Source organism: Saccostrea cucullata, unplaced genomic scaffold (genome assembly GCF_032062105.1).
Source record: "Saccostrea cucullata isolate Sc308-1 unplaced genomic scaffold, CSIRO_AGI_Scuc_v1 ctg2089, whole genome shotgun sequence".
Lineage (NCBI taxonomy): Eukaryota > Metazoa > Mollusca > Bivalvia > Ostreida > Ostreidae > Saccostrea > Saccostrea cuccullata.
The window spans coordinates 2445-12374 of NW_026922317.1; the positions used below are offsets into that span (position 1 = coordinate 2445).

At 34.9% G+C, this 9930-nt stretch overlaps 1 long non-coding RNA gene and 1 pseudogene across 1 annotated transcript; one reads left to right on the forward strand and one right to left on the reverse strand.

Annotated features, from left to right (window-relative positions):
* Positions 1-797: 797 nt before the first annotated feature.
* LOC134261587 (uncharacterized) lies at positions 798-1348 on the forward strand (annotated as a pseudogene).
* Positions 1349-8627: 7279 nt separating this feature from the next.
* On the reverse strand, positions 8628-9209 carry LOC134261588 (uncharacterized). The gene is made up of 2 exons (XR_009990844.1): positions 9032-9209; positions 8628-8897 (listed from the first exon to the last, which is right to left on the reverse strand). It is a non-coding gene; the product is annotated as an uncharacterized LOC134261588 (long non-coding RNA).
* Between the last annotated feature and the right edge of the window lie 721 nt (positions 9210-9930).

The following is a 9930-nucleotide window of genomic DNA, read 5'->3' on the forward strand; positions in this document are numbered from 1 at the left end:
AGATAGGGCACACTTTAAAAGGAGGATTGAATACACTGACATACTACTTTCACCCGTGTTTCAAAATAAACTGACTGAAAGCCAAATTCCCGAGAGCTCTAAAAGTCACAGTCACTCCGTATTTAAAAAAAAAGCTATAAATCAACTTTATCTCTTAGTGTAGTACCATATCACAGTCACAACGTGATCATATAATCACGTGCTCCAAAATCGACCTTATCTCTGTCCCAAGTGCTCTAAAAGTCACAGTCACTCCGTATTAAAAAATATATCTACTTTATCGCTGAGTGTAGTTCCATGTCACAGTCACAACGTGATCATATAATCACATGCTCCAAAATCGACCTTCTCTCTGGATGTTACCGGTTACACCCTCTTGTAAGTTTACAAAGTAGAGAAAAAAAAGAAATCACTTTTACAAAACAGCAGCAGTCTCAAAAAGCTTGACGATAAAGGAACACTGAACATTGGTAAAGGAAATGAAAGCCATTTCTGTAGCTAAGTATCTCTTTGCTGACAAAGTTATCACAGACGAAATGCAACAAGAGATACAGTTTGAAAAGACTGGTTATAGTCGTAACGGAAAACTACTAAATATTATTTTGGGAAGAGGACCAAGAGCTTTCCATGGGCTCAAAAGAGCACTTTTGAAAGCTCAACGAAACGACCTTACAAAGATTTTAAACAAGAAAGATAGTGAACCCTCCTAGTATGAAAAAAGTTGATCATGGCACGATCTTTTCTCCACAAAAAAAACAACAGATAGATGTTGAATCCAAAAAATCTTTTGTCAACGTCAACAGTCTCAGGAACCGCGACGTAGAATCAATTTGGGCAATTTCACTAATCTCTTTCTCACTGCTTCACCTTACAAAGAGGAAATCATGATACACATCCGCCACTTCACTGAATCAACGAAGAAAGGGGTCACTTTCCCCCTTACCCCGCTGGCTAAAGTTTGAATGCTTTCTGGATGAAATAGAACACTATCTAGAAAGCCATCTGAATCAACAACAAGAGATGAAATGGCACATTGGCGGTGGCGTCTACGTTTCCCTAACCTCTGAATTTCCCACAGTGGACATAAGACACTTCTAGAAAGCAGACGAAACCATTCCCAACCAAGAAAGGGGTCACCTTCACCAGAAGTAAATTTGATAGACTTAGATCTGCAGTTTTTGAATTGAGAGAGGTCGTACCTGAATTAAATGATGCACAATTGTGTATGCTCGATGAATCCCATCAAAACCAACTGGGGATCCTTAGTTGTCCAGAATGGACCCCGTTTGAATATGAAGCCCAAGAAGAAATAGAATCGATGGACTGTGATGTCACCAATTCAAAATAAATAGTTGATATCACCTATTCGAATAGGTGATATCTTCCATTAGCAATTCATATTAACATTAAATAATAAATGCTCCCTTGTTGAAGAAAATCACTCGGCACACCTCGGTCCTTCCGTGAAAGCGAGGCTCAGGCGAGGTAATATGGCTGCTGCTGAAGCAAAGGACGTTATCTAAAACAATATTCAGAGAATAATTCTTTCATCTCAGCGGTGCTTTAATAATGAGGATGTTGATTGTCATATTATTTTACAAAACCTACAAAATGCCATGCGATCGCTGAATTCAGACTTGTCGAAATCCGTCGGTCCTGTCGGCAAGGCCGGTAAAAATTTGTCAGGACCGATAACATTTAAGAAAACGTCAGTCCAGATGACCGTTTGAAAAAGAAATGAGCGTAATGCAAATTTAATAAAGGTCGGGATCGGGATGCGTAGTTCAAGGTCACAAACACAGGAAAAAATGGCCGCGTACGCAGCAAGTTGACGCTAGCAAAGTCATAAAACTTGTCATTTATGTTTATGTTAATGACTCTCTATCCCAAGAAAGGAAACTTGTTAGATTGAAGGCTATTGAAAATAATAAAGGACATTTTGGTGCTTTTATTCAAATGATTTTACCAGCATCAAAATGACGTACAAGTATCTGGTCTGACAAAAGTTTGACTGGTCCGACAAAACATTCGACTGTGTCAGACCAAATGTCTGACAGCGTTTAAAAAATTTCTACAAGTCTGTGAATTCGATTAAAGAATCTCTTGACTTGTTGAACTTTAGCGCCATACACAGTGCCATTTCAGCATTGATAGATCAAATACATTTAAAGATACGCAATGATACAGAAAGCTTATCATTTTCGGCTCCAAGGGAAAACAGTTTGGGTAAGTTTCACTCGTATCTTAGTAAACAGTCAATGGTTAAAGCTACCAAAGATTCAATTCCAACAGTACCATGGAATTTTCATTTCGTTTACCGGGGAAATTCGGACTAGCCATGTTTATCTCCCATCTACATAGTACAGAACAGTATATGGCCATAACCGAGTCAAAATTAAGCATTTTTACATTATATATTTCAATGAAAACTACTTTACTTTGCCGGTCCCCAGAAAAACGCGCTAAAATGTAGTGTCGCCGAAGGCGACTTGAGTATATCTGAGATATCGTGAGCGATCGAAAAAAATTAAAACTACGAAGTTTAGTTTAAAACTTTGCTTTTAAACGAAGTTTATAACCTCGTTCTCTGAAGAGATTAATAAATATTTGTTTGTTTATGGAAAAATCGACAAAGAATAATTCTGAACGAAGTGCGTGCGGCGCATGCTTAGTGTTATTTCTTCGGACTTGGGCATTCTTCCATGTAAACAAACTAACGAAATGCCGTTAAATCTGAATAATGTGATCTTGCAAAAATTACAGAAACAGCTGATTTCTTAACTTATCTAAAAGAACGAGTCACTGACCCTAATTTCTCGGATGGTATTCAAGGACTAAGACTTTTAGACGAAATCTTCCGGGCAGATGCTAGACTAATCCTAATTTGTCGAATAATATACGAGGACTAACCCTAATCTCTCGGATGGATGCGAGACAAACCCTAATCAGTCGAACATGCTAGACTAATCCTAATCATTCGCAAAATATTCAAGTTTAATCCTTATCAATTGAGTGACGTAAATGTTACGTCATAGTCCAATGAGAGCGAAGATCTTGAGGATTCTTTTCTCCTATTTCACAAGATAAAAAAATTTTTAAACCATATGTGAATCCAAGTACAAGTATTGTAAATATCAGCTTACATTGACTTGTACATAACTAATGTGAAATTGTGATTTTTAGCTCTTCTGAGCCAAAGGCGGTGTGCGTTAACTTTTTAGAATATGGGCCATAACTCAAGAACCCCTTGGCCAATCATTGTCAAATTTGTTACAGGGTATGCCCAAGGGCTACCATTTATACTAAAACTAGGGTTGGGACCCTAAAACAAGGGGAGATAATCAGGAAAATAGAACCAAAAGTACTAGTTGCTAAAAAATCTTCTTCTCCAGAACCACCAGGCAGATTTTCACCAAACTTACAAACAAGGTTCAGGATATGTTGAAGATTACAAATTGTTCAAGGCATGTCCCTGGGGCAAAGGGCGTGGTCTCAAGGTCACTTCAAAGTTTACCAAAATTTACACTTATTAAAAACGTTGATATTTTGCTTACTATAAAGACTAGGATCATCAAATCTTGTAAGTTGATGCATCTCATGATTTGAAATCATGTTGATACAAAATTTAGGTCAGGATGACCTACTTTTTAAATTTTATGGGCTTTTGTTTTCAAATTGATTTGGAGGCATATTTTGGACACTTTAAGGCCTATGATCATCAAACGTTGTCAGTTGATGCATCTTGGGTCCTTCAACAAGGTCAACTTAAAAATAGGTCACCGTGACCTACTTTTTGAATTTTATGGCTCTTTTCTAAAACATTTAATCCCATTATTTCAGATACTGAGAGGTTTAGATTCACCAAATCTTGTAAGTTGATGCATCTTGGGGCCTTAAAACATATTTATGAAAAAGTAGGTCACTGTGACCTACTTTTTGAATTTTGCAGGCATTTGTTTTCAAATTGTTTAAAAGGCATAATTTGAATACTTTCAGACGTATGATCATCAAACTTTGTCAGTTGATGCATCTTGGGTCTTCGGAAAAAGTCAACCAAAAAGTAGGTCACGGTGACCTACTTTTGACATTTTTTTTTAGCTATATTTAAGTATCTTGGGTACGTTTTGGCTTATAATCATCAAACTTTGTCAGTTGATACAGCTTGGGTTTCCGGAGAATGTCGACCAAAAAGTAGGTCACTGTGACCTAGTTTTGACATTTTATGGCTATATTTCAGTATCTCAGGTACTTTTTGGCTTAGAATCATCAAACTTTGTCAGTTGACGCATCTTTGGTTTTCGGAACATGTCGACCAAAAAGTAGGTCACTGTGACCTACTTTTGAATTTTATGGCTATACATAAGTATCCTGGGTACTAATTGGCCTAGAATTGTCAAACGTTGTCAGTTGAGGCATCTTGGGTTTACGGAGAATGTCGACCAAAAAGTAGGTCACAATGACCTACTTTTGTATTATCTCAGGTACTTATTGGCTTAGAATCATGAAACATTGTCAGTTGATGCATCTTGGGCCCTCTGAAAATGTTGACCAAAAAGCATGGTGACCTACTTTTGACATTTTATGGTTATATTTAAGTATCTTTGGTACTTTTTGGCTTAGAATTATCAAAACTTTGTCATTTGATGCAACTTGGTTTTTCGGAGAATGTTGACCAAAAAGTAGGTCACCGTGACCTACAGTAGTTTAGACATTTTATGGTTATATCTTAGGTACTATTTGGCTTAAAATTATCAAACGTCAGTTGAGGCATCTTGGGTTTTTGGAGAATGTCGACCAAAAAGTAGGTCACAGTGACCTACTTTTAATTATCTCAGATACTTATTGGCTTAGAATCATCAAACATTGTCAGTTGATGCATCTTGGGTCCTCGGAAAATGTCGACCAAAAAGTAAGTCACGGTAACCTATCATTTTTTTTTATTACATTTTATGGCTTTATCTAAGTATCTCTGGTACTTACTGGCGTAGAATCATCAAACTCTGATAGTTGATGCATCTTTGGTCCTCAGAGAATGTCAACCATAAGAAGGTCACAGTGACCTACTTTAATATTTGAGGTACTTATTGGCTTAGAACCATCAATCTTTGTCAATTAATGCATCTTGAGTACTCAGAAAGTTTCAAATCAAAAAGTAGGTCACCATGTCCTACTTATGGTATTTTATAGCTATACTGAAATATCTTCAGTCCTAACTGGCAAAGAATCATTAAACTTTGTCAGTTCATGCATCTTATAGTAAGAGGCTTCAAATAGAAGTTATAGATTGTACAATTTATCAGAAGAGCGATTCAAGGCCCTTGGGCCTCTTGGTTTAATAACAAATGAATAAATACCCATTTTTTTTGTAATTCAATGATTCTTTGTACTCACTTTGTATCTTCTTGGCCTGATCCATGAAGCTCTTCAATTCCCGACATAGGTTCTCTAAATTTGAATTTACACATTATTATTTTACATATACTTCAGAATCATGTGATTTATTATTCTTTCATATCATAAATTTATAAATAACAAATTCTGCATACTCACATCTCAGACTCTGCAGAGATCTCTGATACGGAGGGCGTTCTCTCACTCTGTGTAATCAGTGTAGAGGAAGGCTTAATAAAAGCACACCCTGGTGTGGAAGTTTTTGTCCATGATGATGAAGTTGACACCTTAAAGCTTTGACTTCCTATGACCGGAGAAGCCTGGGTGGTTGGTGCAGACTGGAGTTCTTTGAACGATGGCAAGGCATAGGGTTCATACCTATATAATAATAGACATGTTCATAATTATGCATGATAGATAAATGTTAATTATTCCAAACCAGGTCCTTAAAGTTTAAATACATGATTATTATCATTATTATAAACAGCTAGTATATAAGAATATTATTTAAAAATGTGATTGTTGTTTACATAATACAACATACACTTCATATACTGTCTTGATAAATTAACACATAGTCCATAAATTGAGATAATTGCTAACATATATGTATAATATATGTCAGTTACTTTTGCAAGGTTCTGACTTCATTTACAACAGCACGAGTACACGTGTGCGGAGACACAGACCCTAGTATGAAACAAAACACTAGCAATAGAATTTGAGTTGTAACTTGTATGTAAGCCTGTAGGACTTTTTTTGGAGAATTTCACAAAAAGGAAATAGTGTAATATAAGTATACAGAAATCCTTATCCTGAAACTCTCTTTAATTACTTTCATAAAAACAAAGAAAAAATACACGCCGTTCTATCAGCATGTTCGCCATTTCTTCATCTGTTATCAAATTGATCTTTTCTTTCAGCGCCTTCCAGCAGTCTACTGTATCCCCTATATACACTCCGCTTTTCGCCAACTTCTGATCATATTCTTTCTTTCTTCTTTTCTTCGCAGATGCCCTCAAAATCGGCACTCTATCCCCTCTTTTCTTTCGGTCTCTTTTTCCGTCACGTTATCATCCGCCATTTCTGCTTGTGTATGCAAATTTTAGTCACGAGGTTTGACTCGACTTCTCTCGCATGGAAAGTGGGTCAAATACACGTCGTATTTTAGAATTTGTTTTATTAATATCTATGTTCTCATGGCATATAAAAATTTACTGTAAGGTGATTTCGTGTTTATTTTATTTATGGAATACGAAAATATCCACAAATATTCGTATTTTTAAGTTGAAAATTAAACAAGATGTTACTTTAAGTTCAAGTTTAAAGGCCAGTCATTGGGTTTAAAAGCAACCAATCGGTGAAAATGGTGGAGGATATGAATTTTCTGGTCACATTCAGATTGCAGCACTTATTTTGAAAAGATCAAGATTCAGCTACTTTATTATCAGTTCAAAATTGTTATGCTAGGTCCTCTCATCAGTGAGCATTTATTTGTCAGATTTGTTTTACATAAAAAATATTTATTAGATTTAATTCTGGCTTCAAAAAATTGAAGCAGGGCTGATTTTGTATTTCAAACTAGAGATTGGCAGTTTGTGGCCGTGACTCACTCACTGTCTGTGTAGTGATGGTGCCAAATTGAACCAATCATCTCTACTGGTATATATGTTATTCTCTGTTAAGAGTAACAAAATATTTAGATTTACTCGCTTTTATTAGTAAGTCCATTGTATTCAGCATGTTCCATTTAGAATAAATAGTTAGGGAAGAAAAATAACTCCCACAATCAAAATACTGTTCACATGGTTCAGTCTGAGAGAGAAAACTCGGCTTGTTTAGGTAACCATCCAAGTGTTAGTCATGAAATAACTCTTCCCTCGGAGATCCAAAAAAAAAAAATATCACTCCAAGGTGTTCATTACATTATATCAAAACTGAAAACTTAGTACTGTTACAGATATAATGTCTCCTGAATAATACACATGTTGTTCACCAGTTTCATTGCACTCTGGCCTGCTCGATGAGCATTCGAAAGGTACAGAAAGGATCATCTTAATAAATATTAAATTAGTTATAACCAAGGCATATAACTATTTAATTTATATAAAAACTATAAACTACAATCTTTAAAAAAATGATGAGTACAATAAATTATATTGGTTTATAGTAAGTTATTGTTAATGTTCTTATCAATACCCTCTCTGTGCCTCGCAAGCAGTCTGAGGCAGAGCACATTGGTAGAAAAGTGCGGGAAAACATCCCCAGATCATCACCTTGAACTTTAGAAAATGTTACTCCCACAGGTGGCCGACGAATGGAATATTGTCAGGATTGGGAAACCAGCCTCTCACACATTTTATTACATAATCTGGCATTATGTCTCTGCGATGCCACACTAAATTTCTGAACCCTGGGTCTTGCTCTAATGCACTTCTTTTTTTCTCAACATATCTAGGGTGATCCCAGATATGTTTATGATACATCATAGTCCAAAATCTTTTATACTTTTCTTTACGCATATTTCTGTTTCTTGTATCCTTTGGGTGAGGGTCAGTTTCCCACCAAATCTGCCTATTCATTTCATCAGTGATACAAGGTCTACAGAAACAATATATGCACTCTGAATTATTCGGATCCTGTTGTATTCTGAATGGTTCATTTACAACCCATTGTTGGCATTTGTTTCTTCCTCATGTTCTGGTGAATCAGTCTGAGTCTCAGCATTCACTAAAGATATACCATCCGAAATTACTGCTGAATTAAAATCCCAATCAAAGTGATTGAGAACATCTCTTATATTTTCTAACTGATCATCACTCAATTCCAATACAACCTTCCGCTTGCTTGCTATTTTTAGATTTTAGATACTGTCAAAATTTTCGCGCGTAAATGTCAAGTTACTCTTATTTAATGCCAATTAGCAGCTTTAGCCAGTGCAGATGCCAAACAATAATACGGGAGGGGGACATAGGGGAAAATAGAACTAACAGCTAATAATTTAATTAGTGAATAAATTATTTTTTTTTTCAATTTTTTGTATGCATTTTACGCTTTCTTTTATCCATGCAGATATAAATAAGTTAACATCAGATTCAAACGAAATTAAATTTCACCATATGACATGCCTGAGCAAAGAATATGCAATAAATAGTTGCTTAGAAGACTGCAATGAAAATTTGTTATGTATGGTACAGATAGACACACAGATAAACATGAAGTTGACATCATTTAACAGCTGTTCCTTAGCATTCCAGTTCACTCACTTTATGCAAACTAGTAATTTGCATACACACATTCCAATAGCAGTTAACAGCAGTTATTTAGCATTCCCAGTTCTTTAGCTGTTGTATAGGCCGAAATATTTTAATGAGGTCTGTGAAAACAGCTGTCCAGTATGAATATTGATAAGAACTGCTTTAAAAACTGCTGTAAGCTAATTAACATTCAGGAGAACTGCTAACAAGCATTTCCTTAAATGGATATCCAAATGGCTGAAAACTTTCCTACGAACTGCTATAAAACTGCTACATATTTAGACATACATACATAATTATTTACAATACCATCAACAACGAGTATAATTATATACAATTTATTATATCATTAGGTACAATAAAATTTTTTTAAAAATGTACACATCATGTTCACGACCAACGCATTGGATTGTATCTTTTATAATTGACAGACAAACATGCAGAACAGCATATTGAAAAAGTTTAAACTCTTCAGCTACAAATTTATCGTGAAAAAAATAAGAATGAGACATTTTTAGATAATACCAGTAAATAAAATAAAAATCTATTCAAGTAGTAGTAAAAAAATGAAATTATTGAATATTGGAACACAGTACATTGTAATAAGAATATTTACAAGGAGCATGTAGAATTTTTTTATCAATATTGATTAAATTACACACACACTTTACAATATATATGTAAACAACAACTACAATTTTAAATCATTAGTAAGGAAATCTTATGGTATTGCTCATCTTGTCTTTGCCATTTTCTACCTGCATTCCGGATTCATTTCTCACAATTAAATTTATATCCTAGCCTCCCAGGGCTGTGCTTCATACCATTTATCCAAGAAAGATTTTCTCCACTTCTTTGTTATGTGTAAGGTCACTGCATGTTTAATGTCTGCAAGCTGCACTGGGTCAATTGGCAATTACTATATCAGTTAAAAAAACACACTTTTAGTTTCACGGTACAATAATATAAAAAATTCAAAACTTATTCAGATTTCTGTCAGACTTTTACCAAAATGTATTTATTTTTTAAAATTAGTTTTAATTAGTTAAAATTGCAAGTTTTAAAAGTTAAAGTTATACAGAAGTAAGACTTTTATTTCTGATTATAATTACGTTCAAAGATTGACTAGACTAATTATGTTTTCCTTTGTATAGTAAAACCTTGAAATATCACAGTTTCCTAGATTTAGTCTGACTCCATATTTAAACATGGCGGTAAAAGTATCAACAAGACACGGAATCTTCCATGTTTTCAACATTCCTCACTACTATTATGCTCTTTG